Consider the following 16994-nt stretch of genomic DNA (forward strand, 5'->3'; position numbering starts at 1 on the left):
TGGTGGAAATTAAGAAGCAGATTAAGGAGTTACTGGATAAGGGATATATTCGCCCAAGTTCTTCACCTTGGGGATCGCCAGTACTTCTAGTGGAGAAGAAGGATGGATCGATAAGGATGGTTGTTGATTATCGAGGATTGAATGAAGTAACGATCAAGAACAAGTACCCACTACCGATGATCAATGATCTGTTTGATCGATTGCAAGGAGCTAAGGTATTTTCCAAGATTGATCTGCGATCAGGATACCACCAGTTGAAGATTCGAGAACAGGATATTCTGAAGACAGCTTTTACCACCAGATATGGGCTGTACGAGTATACCGTTATGTCATTTGGTCTGACTAACGCACCTGCCTATTTTATGAACATGATGAACAAAGTGTTTATGGAGTTCTTGGATAAGTTCATCGTAGTGTTCATTGATGATATCCTAGTTTATTCGAAGAATGAAGAGGAGCATAAGGAGCATTTGTGTTTGGTACTTGGAAAGCTCAGAAAACATCAATTATATGCCAAGCTCAGCAAATGTGAGTTTTGGTTGAAGGAAGTAGGATTCCTCGGACACGTTATATCAGGAGAAGGTATAGAAGTAGATCCCTCTAAAGTTGAAACCGTGACCAAGTGGGAAGCCCCAACAACAGTTGGAGAGATCCGGAGTTTTCTTGGACTCGCAGGATACTACCGGAGATTTATTGAGAATTTCTCAAAGATTGCGAAGCCTATGACTGAGTTGTTAAAGAAAGATACCAAGTTCATATGGACAGAGGAATGTGAGGCTAGTTTCCAGGAATTGAAGAAACATTTGGTTACCTCACTAGTGTTGATTTTGCCAGACCAGACCAAAGATTATGAGGTGTATTGTGACGCTTCACGTCGAGGACTTGGAGCAGTGCTTATGCAGGAAGGGAGAGTTGTTTCATATGCCTCAAGACAACTGAAGCTTCATGAGTTGAATTATGCCACGCATGATTTGGAGTTAGCAGCCATAGTGCATGCTTTGAAAACATGGAGACATTTTCTCATTGGAAATCATTGTGAGGTGTACACGGATCATAAGAGTTTGAAGTACATTTTCACCCAGAAGGAGTTAAATCTCAGACAAAGGAGATGGTTGGAGCTCATCAAGGATTATGATATGAGATTGCATTATCACCCCGGAAAGGCTAATGTAGTAGCTGACGCATTCAGCCATAAGAGTCATGTCAATACGTTAATGACGGGACGAATACCAAGGGAGTTAGCCGAAAATCTTCGTGAACTATGTTTGGAAATAGTTCCGAGAGGTTATGTAGCAGCAATGGAGATTCAGTCAACCTTGATGGATAAAATCAGGGAAGCTTAGAAAGCTGACAAAGAGATTGCCGCTATAAAGGAGAAACTGAGCAAAGGAAAAGATAAAGGATTTCGTGAGGATGAGCACGACACCTTATGGTTTGAAGACCGCGTTTATGTGCCCAATGACCCGGAGATCAGGAAGTTGATTTTGCAAGAGGCACACGACTCACCGTATTCAATTCACCCAGGAAATACCAAGATGTATCTGGATTTGAAGGATATTTTCTGGTGGACCGGAATGAAGAAGGATATAGCGGAGTATGTAGCAGTTTGTGATGTATGTCAGAGAGTAAAGGCAGAGCATCAGAAGCCAGCAGGATTGTTACAACCATTGCCGATACCCGAATGGAAGTGGGATAAGCTTGGCATGGATTTTATCACGGGATTGCCCAGGACTCGTTCAGGCTATGACTCGATTTGGGTTGTAGTCGATCGATTGACGAAAGTAGCTCATTTCATCCCAGTAAAGACCACTTACACCAGTGCTAAGTTGGCAAAGATATACATGACCAGGATTGTATGTCTGCATGGAGTTCCAAGGAGTATCGTATCGGATAGAAGAACCCAGTTTACCTCAAAGTTCTGGAAGCAGTTGCACGAAACTTTGGGAACCAGGCTAGAATTCAGTACAACTTTTCATCCACAGACAGATGGACAGACCGAGAGAGTCAATCAGATTTTGGAGGATATGCTGAGAGCTTGTGCGCTAGATTACGGATCTAGTTGGGACGATAATTTGCCATATGCAGAGTTCTCTTACAACAACAGTTATCAAACCAGTTTAAAGATGGCCCCTTTCGAAGCTTTGTACAGAAGAAGGTGCAGGACACCATTGTCGTGGGATGAAGTTGGAGACCGCCAGTTGTTTGGACCTGACTTGATTAAGGAGTCTGAACAGAAGGTGAAATTGATTCGCGATAGGCTCAAGGTAGCCCAGTCCAGATAGAAGAGTTATGCGGATTCTAAATGCAAGGAGACAGTTTACGAAGTCGGAGACAGAGCTTATCTTCGAGTATCTCCACTTCGGGGAACAAAGTGTTTTGGAGTTAAAGGGAAGTTAGCACCACGATTTGTAGGACCATATCGAGTTTTGGAGCGTATGGGAGAAGTGGCCTACAAGTTGGAATTGCCCGAAGGATTGTCAGGAGTACATGATGTGTTCCATGTTTCTCAGTTAAAGAAATGTCACGTGGAGATGGCTGACATACCGTTGAGAGACACAGTGCCTTTGGAAACTATTCAGTTGGATAATGATTTGACCTACGAGGAGAAACCAATTAAGATCCTCGAGTTTGCCAGCCGAGTTACTCGCAGCAAGGTTATCAAGTTTTGCAAAGTTCAGTGGAGTCACCACACAGAGGATGAAGCCACCTGGGAGCGAGAGGAAGATTTGCTGAAAGACCACCCTCACCTATTTTCTAGCCAACCCGAATCTCGAGGGCGAGATTCATCTTAAGGGGGGTAGGTTTGTAACATCCCAAATTTTCAATTTGGAATGTTATACATTAGATCATCATGCATATCATATTTTATTTTGCATTTTGGTTGATCCTAGAAATTCTACGCAACTCAATGACCCACGGAGAGAGTTGGGGATTTCGTTATTTTAATATTTGAGTTTTCTCAAATTTTGAGAATAGGATCGTTTGATTTTATTTATTTTATCATCAATTATTTCTATTACAAAAATATGAGAGAGGGAATAAAATGACTTTCCCAAAATAAAGAAATATTGAGGATTTAATAATAAAATCAAATAAGATTTTATTTCGGAGTTTTTCGGTGTTTTATTTGAATTTAGGAAAAATGTGTGTTTTTCAAAATTGCATTTAGCGCCCAAATAAATGTTCACCTTGTGCGTCTTGATTTTAGAAGCCCGTGAAAATTTATTTCAGAATTTTTGGAGTCCGTTTAGTATTTATTTTTATTTTTCTTCCGAGTGGGATAATTAAAAAAACGAACCGACTTAACGGGCCGTGTCCGACTTGGACACCGACCGGGAGGCCTTTATAAGCCGAGGCCCGGCCCCGGGGGAAACCCTAAAGCGCCCTAAGCGGCCGCCTCCCTAAGAAGCCGCCACCGCCACCGACGTCCGCCGCCGCCGTCGCTGGATCTCGCCGCCAAGGTTCGTCGCGCCTCGTTTTCCGTGCCGAAAAAAAGCAAAAAAAAATCGGTGTTCGTCGTTTTTCTTTCTCTCGGATAAAATCCACAATTTTTCTGATCGTGATTCCTGATCCGATTTTCGTTTTAGTTTAACTTTTCGCTCGTTTATCAGAATCAGGCGATTCAAGCGCCTAGGGATTCATCTCGAAACCCTCTATCCGTTTAACCAACTTAAACAAGTTTTTGTTACTGTAAAATTTGCCCTAGATCCAGATTAGTAGAACGAAGTTGTTTTCTTTCGCAGTTTGATTTTCGTCGCTTCGTTCGATTTGATTCTTTTTGCCAACCGGAGTTCTTAAGTTGAACCTTCTGGTTAGATATCTTATTTGAGTTTTATCTGTGCATTAGATGAGTGCTTATTGTATGCTTGTTTGTTTGTTTGCGCTAGAGTACCCGGAGTGCGCCGCCTGTTACTTCGAATCGTTAGGTTTCGCGGATCATCAGCAAGGCAAGTAACACTTTGATCATACATTCCGACTACCCAGTTTTATTGCATTAGATCAATCCTTACACATTGCATGATTAGGGTCTAATTAAATTGTGGGATGGGAAGTAGATGAGGTAGTACCTATTACCTGTTTATTTTCAAACCTTTGGGAGTTACTTCTACGTTTGCTTATTGTGCCATGCTATGCTACTAGACGTGGGTTGGGTGAGTGATATCCATGACAGATGTGAGATTGTTAATTAATGGTTTATCTAAGGTGGCAACTTAAACACACATCTGGGTGGATTGAGGCACCTGGGTATTCCAGGACTTGCCTGTTTTCTTTTGGACCGCCACCCAGGCTCAAAGGGATCATGAGACTATTCATACTAGAAACTTCCATGTGCAGCCACAAGCTATTATGGGCTCTAGCACAGTTGACTAAGTCGTGCGAACTCTTACAGTGGTAGACTAGCAGATGTAGGGGATGTAGGTGGTACGGTCTACCCGATCGTAAGGTGCTAGCGCTTCTGAAAGACTATGTCTCGGTCATCCGTCTTCTCAAACACCATGTAGTGCGAGAAACCAAACGGAGGCGATCGAGTCTTGTGGGGAAAAGTGCGCAAACTTTTGCAGAGTGTAATAAACTAATCATGGTTAGCCGTGTCCCCGGTTATGGACATCTTGAGTATCTAGTACTTGGATTTTCATGTGAATCTCAACATGTTACTCTAAATTAATTTTGTTGGGTTATGTTTAATGATGATGCTTAATTGGGATTGAGAATGCTGTCAACCATTCTCAATGTTTAACAACCACCATGATAGTTAAATAAATTTATTCCTTTGAAGTAGGGAAAAATTGGCTTTACGCAAAACAGTAACCATAGAGCCTTCCACCAGCCAAATATGCATATAGTATAGCTATTTCATTCCATTACTCTCTATGTGTTACCTTGCCAGCATATTCCATGTGCTGACCCATTTTCGGGCTGCAACGTTAATGTTGCAGACTTTTCAGACGACGATTAAGGAGTTTTTAGGTCATGGTTCTATACTCAGTGATGCCGTTGGTGTTGATGGACTCACTTATCTTCCAAGCCTTCCGTTGTTATGGTTATTAGATGGCCTTAAGCCATATTTATTGTAATAAGTTCTCTTTTGAGACACTCGATGTAAATAGTGTGTGATTGCTACTCTGCTATAAATCCTCCGAGTACTGTGTGGTGTCAGCATTACTGATCCAGGGATGACACCGGAGCACAGGGATCAGAATGTTTGAGGTCTGGTCTCTACATTTAGTTTCTTGTTTTATCACTAGTTTAGTTTATAAAAGAAAACTATAAAAAATGGAATTGAGTTTGTCTCATACGCTTCACCTTTTTAATTCTTTCGTGAGTATGATGGAAAGGATAATATTGCTCAAGTGCTAGAGGAAGAAGTCTATAAAATGTTTGGCACTAAATATTTGAAAGATGAGAATGATTGCAATGTTGTTAGTATGAATTCCTTGAATATCTATGATGCTAATGATATGCAAATCCACAAGCTTGGGGAAGCTATGTTTGATGAAGATGATATTTTTTGTTCCCCAAGCTTTGATGAGCAAATTTACTATGACGAAAGCATGCCTCCTATCTATGATGATTATTGTGATGACACGTATGCTTTAAATAATAATCATAACCATGAAACTTGTCATCTTGATCTTAATTTTCAATCACATGATAGTTATTTTGTTGAGTTTGCTCCCATTGTTATTCATGAGAAGAAATTTGCTTATGTGGAGAGTAATAAAATTCTATGCTTGTAGATCATGAAAAGAATGCTTTAGGTGCTGCTTATATTGTTGAATTCATTCATGATGCTACTGAAAATTATTATGAGGGAGGAATATATGCTTGTAGGAATTGCAATAATATCAAGTTTCCTCTCTATGTGCTTAAAGTTTTAAAGTTATGTTTGTTTTGCCTTCCTATGCTAGTTGATTATTGTTCCCATAAATTGTTTGATCACAAAATCCCTATGCATAGAAAGTGGGTTAGGCTTAAATGTTCTAGTCATATTCTTTATAATGCTCTCTTTATGTTTCAATTCTTATCTTTTATGTGAGCATCATTGAAATCATCATGCCTAGCTAGGGGCGTTAAACGATAGCACTTGTTGGGAGGCAACCCAACTTTATTTTTGTTCCTTGCTTTTTGTTCCTGTTTAGTAATAAATAATTCATCTAGCCTCTGTTTATATGTGCTTTTATGCTTTTAATTAGTGTTTGTGCCAAGTAGAACCATTGGGAAGACTTGGGGAAAGTCTTTGCGATCTTGCTGTAAAAAACAGAAACTTTAGCGCTCACGAGAATTGCTGCCATTTTTATTTGGAGAGTTCTATTTAGTTAATTATTTTTGAAGATGATTAATAGATAAATTCCTCAGGCCCAGAAATTTATTTGAGAATTTTATGAGTTCCACAAGTATACATTTGATCCAGATTACTACAGACTGTTCTGTTTTTGACAGATTCTGTTTTTCATGTGTTGTTTACTTATTTTGATGAATCTATGGCTAGTAAAAGAGTTTATAAACCATAGAGAAGTAGGAATACAGTAGGTTTAACACCAATATGAATAAATAATGAGTTCATTACAGTACCTTGAAGTGGTGATTTATTTTCTTATACTAACAGAGCTTACGAGTTTTCTGTTAAGTTTTGTGTTGTGAAGTTTTCAAGTTTTGGGTAAGGATTCGATGGACTATGGAATAAGGAGTGGCAAGATCCTAAGGTTGGGGATTCCCAAGGCACCCCAAGGTAATATTCAAGGACAACCAAGAGCCTAAGCTTGGGGATGCCCCGGAAGGCATCCCCTCTTTCGTCTTCGTTCATCGGTAACTTTACTTGGAGCTATATTTTTATTCGCCACATGATATGTGTTTTGCTTGGAGCATCAATTTATTTTGTTAGGATTTGCTTGATGTTATTTAGGACAATGTTTTGCATTTTTTATTTCAATAAAAGTGGCATTGATAGCCTTTACTATGCCTATTTTAGAAGTCCACATGTTGCTGTTTGAAAACAGAAAGTTTACCGCTGTTGCAATAATTCCCTAGAAACGTCAGAATGTTATAAAATGTTGAAACCTTTTGAATATTAAGATCTGATAAATTTACTACAGTGGTAATTTTCTTTCATAATTTTTGGAGCTAGGGAAGTATGGATGTTGCAGCATTCTTTACAGACTATCCTGTTTAGGCAGATTGCTGTTATGTTTGCATTGTTTGCATATGTTTGCTTCTTTAATGATTCTATTTCAGGATAGGACTATTAAATATGAAGAGGAATTTAGTATGCAATGTTGAATAATAATTTTAGTGATTTTATACAGTAGAGTATGATAAGGTTTTTGCAATGGTTTATACTAACTTATCTCACGAGTCCTTGTTGAGTTTTGTTTGGATGAAGCTTTTGAGATTTAGGGAGACCATGATATGAGAGGAATTAAGGAGACACAAAAGCTCAAGCTTGGGGATTCCCAAGGAATCCCAAGATAATATTTCAAGAAGTCTCAAGCATCTAAGCTTGGGGATGCCCTGGTTGGCATCCCACCTTTCTTCTTCAACAACTATCGGTTAGTTTCGGTTGATCCTAAGTTTTTGCTTCTTCACATGATGTTTGCTATTCCTAGATGTCATTTTATTTAGTTTTTCTTGCTGTTTGAATAAAGTATCAAGATCTGAAATTACTAAATGTTATAGAGTCTTCACATAGTTGCATAATTATTCGACTACTCATTGATCTTCACTTATATCTTTTGGAGTAGTTTGTCATTTGCTCTAGTGCTTCACTTATATCTTTCAGAGCATGGTGGTAGTTTTATTTTGAAGAAATAGCTGAACTCTCATGCTTCGCTTAGATTATTTTGAGTCTTAATAGCATGGTAATTTGCTTAAAATCCTAATATGCTAGGTATTCAAGATTAGTAAAAACTTTCATATAGAGTATTGAATACTAAGAGAAGTTTGATGCTTGATGATTGTTTTGAGATATGGAGATAATAATATCAAAGTCGTGCTAGTTGAGTAGTTGTGAATTTGAGAAGTTCTTGTGTTGAAGTTTGCAAGTCCCGTAGCATGCACGTATGGTAAACGTTGTGTAACAAATTTGAAACATGAGGTGTTATTTGATTGTCCTCCTTATGAGTGGCGGTCGGGGACGAGCGATGGTCTTTTACTACCAATCTATCCCCCTAGGAGCATGCGCGTAGTGCCGAGGTTTTTGATGACTTGTAGATTTTTGCAATAAGTATGTGAGTTCTTTATGACTAATGTTGAGTCCATGGATTATACGCACTCTCACCCTTCCATCCTTGCTAGCCTCTCCGGTACCATGCATTGCCCTTTCTCACATTGAGAGTTGGCGCAAACTTCGCCGGTGCATCCAAACCCCGTGATATGATACGCTCTGTCACACATAAACCTCCTTATATGTTCCTCAAAACAGCCACCATACCTACCTATTATGGCATTTCCATAGCCATTCCGAGATATATTGCCATGCAACTTTCCACCGTTCCGTTCATCATGACACATTCATCATTGTCATATTGCTTAGCATGATCATGTAGTTGACATAGTATTTGTGGCAAAGCCACCGTTCATAATTCTTTCATACATGTCAGTCTTGATTCATTTCATATCCTGGTACACCGCCGGAGGCATTCATATAGAGTCATCTTTGTTCTAGTATCGAGTTGTAATAATTGAGTTGTAAATAAATAGAAGTGTGATGATCTTCATTATTAGAGCATTGTCCCAAGTGAGGAATAAAAAAAAGAGAAAGGCCATAAAAAAGAGAAGGCCCAAAAAAGAGAAAGGCCATAAAAAGGGAAAAGGCCCAAAAAAATGAGAGAAAAGGAGAGAAGGGACAATGTTACTATCCTTTTACCACACTTCTGCTTCAAAGTAGCACCATGATCTTCATAGTAGAGAGTCTCTCATGTTATCACTATCATATACTAGTGGGAATTTTACATTATAGAACTTGGCTTGTATATTCCAACAATGGGCCTCAAGTGCCCTAGGTCTTCGTGAGCAAGCAAGTTGGATGCACACCCACTAGTTTCTTTTGTTGAGGTTTCATACATTTATAGCTCTAGTGCATCCGTTGCATGGCAATCCCTACTCCTTGCATTAACATCAATCGGTGGGCATCTCTATAGCCCATTGATTAGCATGATGTGAGACTTTCTCCTTTTTGTCTTCTCCACATAACCCCCCCTCATTATATTCTATTCCACCCATAGTGCTATATCCATGGCTCGCGTTCATGTATTGCGTGAAAGTTTATAGGTTTGAGATTACTAAAGTATGAAACAATTGCTTGGCTTGTCATTGGGGTTGTGCATGATGAGAGCATTCTTGTGTGATGAAAATGAAACATGACTAAACTATATGATTTTGTAGGGATGAACTTTCTTTGGCCATGTTATTTTGAGAAGACATAATTGCTTAGTTAGTATGCTTGAAGTATTATCATTTTTATGTCAATATGAACTTTTGTCTTGAATCTTTCGGATCTGAATATTCATACCACAATTAAGAAGAATCACATTGAAATTATGCCAAGTAGCACTCCGCATTAAAAATTCTGTTTTTATCATCTACCTACTCGAGGACGAGCAGGAATGAAGCTTGGGGATGCTGATATGTCTCCAACGTATCTATAATTTTTGATTGCTCCATGCTATATTATTTACTGTTTTGAATGTTTATGGACTTTATTATACACTTTTATATCATTTTTGGGACTAACCTATTAACCCAGAGCCTAGTGCCAGTTTCTGTTTTTACCCTGTTTTAGGGTTTCGAAGAAAAGGAAAACCAAACGGAGTCCAATTGACCTGAAACTTCATGAAACTCTTTTTTGCAAGGAAAGAAGCCCAGAAGACTTGGAGTGCACGTCGGGGGATCTGCGAGGAGGTCACGAGGCAGGGGGCGCGCCCACCCCCCTGGGCGCGCCCTCCACCCTCGTGAGCCCCTCGTGGCCCCCCTGACATACTTCTTCCGCCTATATATCTCCATATACCCTAAAACATCCGTGGGCACAATAGATCGGGAGTTTCGCCGCCAGAAGCCTCCGTAGCCACCGAAAGCCAATCTAGACCCGTTCCAGCACCCTACCGGAGGGGGCAATCCTTCTCCGGTGGCCATCTTCATCATCCCGGTGCTCTCCATGACAAGGAGGGAGTAGTTCTCCCTCGGGGCCGAGGGTATGTACCAGTAGCTATGTGTTTGATCTCTCTCTCTCTCTCTCTCGTGTTCTTGAGGTGTTATGATCTTGATGTATCGTGAGCTTTGCTATTATATTTGGATCCTATGATGTTTCTTCCCCCCTCTACTCTCTTGTAATGAATTGAGTTTCCCCTTTGAAGTAATCTTATCGGATTGAGTCTTTAAAGATTTGAGAACACTTGATGTATGTCTTGCCATGCGTATCTGTGGTGACAATGGGATACCACGTGATTCACTTGATGTATGTTTTGGTGATCAACTTGCGGGTTCCACCCATGAACCTATGCATAGGGGTTGGCACATGTTTTTGTCGTGATTCTCCGGTAGAACTTTGGGGCACTCTTTGAGGTTCTATGTGTTGGTTGAATAGATGAATCTGAGATTGTGTGATGCATATCGTATAATCATACCCAGGGATACTTGAGGTGACATTGGAGTATCTAGGTGACATTAGGGTTTTGGTTGATTTGTGTCTTAAGGTGTTATTCTAGTATGAACTCTAGGGATGTTTGTGACACTTATAGGAATAGCCCAACGGATTGATTGGAAAGAATAACTTTGAGGTGGTTTCGTACCCTACCATAATCTCTTCGTTCGTTCTCCGCTATTAGTGACTTTGGAGTGACTCTTTGTTGCATGTTGAGGGATAGTTATATGATCCAATTATGTTATTATTGTTGAGGGAACTTGCACTAGCGAAAGTATGAACCCTAGGCCTTATTTCCACGCATTGCAACACCGTTTACGCTCACTTTTATCATTAGTTACCTTGCTGTTTTTATAATTTCAGATTACAAATACTATTATCTACTATCCATATTGCACTTGTATCACCATCTCTTCGCCGAACTAGTGCACCTATACAATTTACCATTGTATTGGGTGTGTTGGGGACACAAGAGACTCTTTGTTATTTGGTTGTAGGGTTGCTTGAGAGTGACCATCTTCATCCTACGCCTCCTACAGATTGATAAACCTTAGGTCATCCACTTGAGGGAAATTTGCTACTGTCCTACAAACCTCTACACTTGGAGGCCCAACAACGTCTACAAGAAGAAGGTCGTGTAGTAGACATCAGTGCCACATCAGTGTCGTGAACTCATTATTTAAAACATTACACAACCCTATCATACATAAATGTTTTGGCCACATGCGGTCAATGGTTGTCCTACACGACACTCGATACTCGCGTGTGACGCTTTTTGTGGGCCCGCGAGGTCGTCGTCCATCACTTTGACGAACAGCCGGCAGTGAGGTTAATTTGACCAGCAAGGTAGAATCTTTTGTGTTTGTGTTATGGTGGTATACAGTACGCGTCGAAGAGGTGGGATGGGACTAGCATATATACTATACGTAGGCGTCCGTGAAAAAGTACACCTCACTCAGTGTCGGGACTTTTTGGTTTCCGAGGCATGTGCCACATCAAAATTGTGAAATTGGTTATTCAAACATCACACAACACCTTTTTGGGCCACATGCATATCCTAGCTAGGACACTCACGTGTGACGCTTCCATCCGTGGGCCCATTGGGCCATCGTCGATGCATGCATGCATCACTTTGACCTACACCAGGAGAGGTTAATCAATTTCACCATCGATGAGGATTCTTTTGGGTTACATATATTATGGCAGGAGCATATAGTATGTGGCGAAGAGGGGGGAAGGGGACCATCATATGTAGTACGCTTGATATGAACCTCGCTCTGTGTGGGTTCATGGTTTACAGTTTTTGAGGCATGTGGCACATCAAAGTTGTGCATTTTGGATATTCAACGTATATATGTTTGGCCCACATGCAAAGCGGTGATGGTTGTCCTCTCGCACCCACTTAAGCGGTTATCAGCGATATCGATGCTTTCCATTTGTGGGCCCGCTTGGTCCATCACTACTTTTTGCCTGACAACAAGAGAGGTTAATTTGACTTAGGAGGGGATTATTATTTTTGCTCTGGGATGACGTGCATGATACAACTTGAGCACACACACATGCATGTGTACGCATGAATCCCTCCCATCGAGTCGAAGAGGCTGGTACAACGACACATCATGAACCGATCTCGCTCTGTGTGGGGAGATAGTGTATGATTTTTGACACACGTGCCATATCAATGTCGTGTATTCAAACATGCATGCACGCATCACCTCCATACATATGCATGTAGTGGTTGCCTTCAAAAGGTACACTCCCTCGCATGGTTAACGGTGACAAGCCTATATATTTGTGGGCCCGCGTGGGCATCCATGATCACCTGACCAACAACAAGATAGGTTACCATGGCGGATTCTACATTTGGTTCGTGTTATCGTAGTATAGGTCAAGGTGAGATTCAGACCTTATTAAGTTTGAGCGCATATACTATGCACACATGCATGCATGAATCCCCGTCGTTGGCTTGAAGTGTGGTGTAACATTCATATGCATCGTCAACCTAACCCTCACTCAGTCTGGGGATTTCTATTTCGAAATCACGGTGCCACATCAAAGTTGTTCCATTGTTACTCAAAAACACACCTCTCCATACATATGTTTGGGCCACACGCATGCAGTGGTTGTCTTCGGGGACTAGCTACTTTCGTGATTATTGGCGAGCTAGCCCATCTCCGGGGTCGCATGGACGACCATCACTTTGACCAACAACAAGAGAGAGGTTGTACGACCAAGGTGGATTATTCTTGATCCACTTTAAGATCCATGTTGGTGAGATATATGCCTCTCTGGCCTGCCGACTGAAAGTGTGTGTGTGGGGGGGGTGCTACTTCACACTTTGCTAGGTGAACCTCGGTTGGGGGGCATGCATTCATAGCATAGGATTCCCTTCGTGGCGACACGAGGGGGGTGGGGGGCTGCTTCACACTTTGCTAGGTGAACCTCGGTTGGGGGGCATGCATTCATAGCATAGGATTCCCTTCGTGGCGACACGAGGGGGGTGGGGGGCTGCTAGCTACTTCGCAATTTGCTAGGTGAACCTCGGTTGGGGGGGGGCATGCATTCATAGCTTAGGAATCCCTTCGTGCCGACACGAGGGGGGTTGCTAGCTACTTCTCCCTTTGCTAGGTGAACCTCGGTTGGGGGGGCATGCATTCATAGCTTAGAATTCCCTTCGTGCCGACACGAGGGAGTGGGGCTTCTAGCTACTTTGCAATTTTCTAGGGTGAACCTCGGTTGGGGGGCATGCATTCATAGCTTAGGATTCCCTTCATGCTGACACGAGGGAGGAGGGGGGCTGCTAGCTACTTTGCACTTTGCTAGGTGAATGAACCTCGGTTGGGGGGGATGCATTCATAGCTTAGGATTCCCTTCATGCTGACACGAGGGAGGAGGGGGGCTGCTAGCTACTTTGCACTTTGCTAGGATGAACCTTGGTTGGGGGGGGGAGGGGGCATGCATTCATAGCTTAGGATTCCCTTCGTGCCGACACGAGGGGGGCAAGCAATACAATGCGCTTTGCGAGAGAGGTGCCACATCGAAGTTGCATTTGGTATTTGAAAATCAAACCACCCTTTTGATACATAAATTTGGTCCACATGCAAGTGTATTCGTGTTCTGACCCTCTCCCGCGTCATTTTTCGCCAAAGTTATGAACATTAGATAAGTCGGATGACGCAACAGACACGGTTCACTCAAACTAATCGTGTGCCACGCCGGTGCACCTGTCACACACACATCCGCACAGTACATTAAGCTCCACGAGGCTCCCCCTCTCAAAAATATCTGCTCGCCTCGAGGGTTTTTCTGTTTCATAACACACGGTTGTTATCTCCGGACCATGTGCGATGCACAATCATGAAAATTTTCAATAGCCCAGCATTGCACTCCCCCGTAGTAAAATTTTCAGTACCCGCATCATGGACCGTGTGCGATGCACTATCATCAAAATTTTCAATAGCCCGGCATTTCAATCCCGCGTTTGACTCCCGCGTAGTAAAATTTTCAATACCCGCGTCATTTCCTCAAACACCCCACACCCCCCTCCACACACACACAGACACACCAAAACCTCCTTGGGCATGCGCGCGCACACACACACCCTCCCTCGCTCGAAACTCTAGCAAGGTCCCCGCCGCCACTGCCGCCGCCGCCGCTGCGGCAAGGCCTCCAATGTCAACATCTGCCGGTTTTCCCGTGGAGCTTACCCACCGATCTCCATACCCAGGCCGCCCTAAGTTTCTTAGATGACGTCTGCCACACGCCCCCTTTCCCACAGATCCCCATCCACATCCCCCACTCCAGAGCGTCGCAGCCTAAGCCTGGCTACGCTTCCCGTGGAGCTCGAGGAGTGACTGGCCCAAAAGAGGTGTATAGCGGTCTCTTCGCCCGACGTTGCCGAGAAAGCTGACGACCATTACTGATCAGGCACTCAAGCAGCGGGCTAGAGTATGTGGGCATGTCTCGTCCGCCGGCTACGACATCGAGGTCCTCGACAGCGACGGCCTGAGGCAGGCTATGTCACAGGTTAAGTGGCCCACACCCAACCCCTCGGGTTCAACCGCCGTCGATCTCATCCATGGCCCCGCCGCTGATCTCCTCTCGCTCGCTGTCAATAATTTGCCATTCTACATCGCCATTGAGCCCCTTTTGTCATTTATGAAGGACATGTTCTACGACGCTGGCTTGGGATCCACAGCTTCCAAGTCAGACCTCATTAACGGCGACCAGAGGAGGGCACCCTCTCCGGCTCTTCCAAGGGGAAAGAGCCCATCTGCTCTTCCAAGGGGAAAGCGCCGTCTGTGACATCAGGGAGGGCACCCTACAGCCATGCTCTTCCAAGGGGAAGGAGCCCATCTGCGACAACATGGAGCGCATCCAAGGTCCGTGCTCTTCCCATGGGAACGAGCCCATCTGTGACAAGTGAGGAAACCCATGATTTGTTTTGCCGTGCCTCTTCACAGGGGAAACCCATGATTTGTTTTGTCGAGTCCCTTTTGTAGTGTAGTGAGAATATGTCCAGTTTTAATTGCTATATCTGGTTGTTTGCAGTATGCCTTGTTTATTTCGGTTGTTCACAATGTGATGCTCTATATGTGCAATTATTTACTGTGTAGTACATTTCATCAATCCAGCTTTAAACATACCGATAGGAATGGATATATTTGCTTGATGTTAAGCCTGTTATAGCTACCATATGCCTCTTTTAAAGTTTTTTGATTGTTTGGTTGTTTGTAGTTAGCATATGTCCAGTTTCAAATGCTATCTTTGGTTGTTCGTAGTATGCCTTATTTATTCCATTTATTCACAACGTGATGTTCTATATGTGCAAGTATGAACTCTTGTGCTTAACATGCTTCTCGATGTACCTAAACAGGACAATTTTGGGAACGACTGGTGTTTTCCATCGAGGTTAGTTTCATCCCATGGCTTATATCTGCTCACAGTTCAGGATATCGGTAGCTGGTACCATATAGGCCGGCAGATGATAAGGGATTAATCGGTGAATCGGACTTTTAGCTGAATATATCTGCAAACCATTTATCGTTAGGTTAACTAGGGCCATATGTAATATATCTGAGGCTACATAGCAACATGCACTGTACTTAATGTCTAAATATGCAATCCTAGGCTACATAGCAACAAGGAAGAGTGTTTTGTAGTGACCCGACCCGAATGGTCAAGTCTCTGTGCTTGTGTGTCATCCCTGGATCAGTATGCTGACACACACAGTACTCGAAGGATTTATAACAGAGGTAAATCACATGTATATAGTAACGTAAATACTATTACCTCAATCCATATAGCGGAAGCAACAAGGTTGTGGATTCCCATCAACACCAACGGCAAAGTTGAGTGTAGAAATCGTAACCCTAACGTAACACTTACTCGTCGTAAGAAACCTGCAACATGAGACGTTGCAGCCCGAAACGGGTTAGTACATTGAATGTACTGGCAAATTCACACCATAGAGAATGATGAACAATGACTATCACTACATGCATATTTGGCTGGTGGAAAAGCTCTATGGTTATAAGGTTTTTGCGTAAAGCCAATTTTCCCTACTGCAAAGGAATAAATTTATTTAACTATCATGGTGGTTGTGAAACATTGAGAATGGTTGACAGCATTCTCAATCCCAATTAAAAGTAATTAATACCCAACAACATTTATTAGAGGTAACATGTTGAGATTCACAGGATATTCAAGTACTAGATACTCAAGTTGTCCATAATCGGGGACACGGCTAATCATGATTAGTTTGTACACTCTGCAGAGGTTTGCGCACTTTTCCCCACAAGACTCGATCGCCTCCGTTTGGTTTCTCGCACTACACGGTGTTTGAGAAGACGGATGACCGAGACATAGTCTTTCAGAAGCACTAGCACCTTACATGTGGGGTAGACCGGTACACCTACATCCCCTACATCTGCTAGTCCACCCCGTAAGAGTTCGCACAACTTAGTCAACTATGCCAGAGCCCATAGTAGCATGTGGCTGCACACGGAAGTTTCTAGCATGAATTATCTTATGATCCCTTTGAGCCTGGGTGGCGGTCCAAAAAACAGGCAAGTCCTGATAGACATCAGGTGCCTCAATCCACCCAGATGTGTGTTTAAGTTGCCACCTTAGATAAACCATTAAAATTATCACTCACATCTGTCATGGATATCACTCACCCAATCCACGTCTACTAGCATAGCATGGCATAATAAGCAAACGTAGAAGTAACTCCCAAAGGTTTCATAGTAATACAGGTGATAGTTACTACCTCATCTACTTCCCATCCCACAATTTAATTAGATCCTAATCATGCAATGTGAGAGGATTGATCTAATGCAATAAAACATGGGTTGTA

This window comes from Triticum urartu, chromosome 3 (genome assembly GCF_003073215.2).
Source record: "Triticum urartu cultivar G1812 chromosome 3, Tu2.1, whole genome shotgun sequence".
NCBI classification, from domain to species: Eukaryota; Viridiplantae; Streptophyta; class Magnoliopsida; order Poales; family Poaceae; genus Triticum; species Triticum urartu.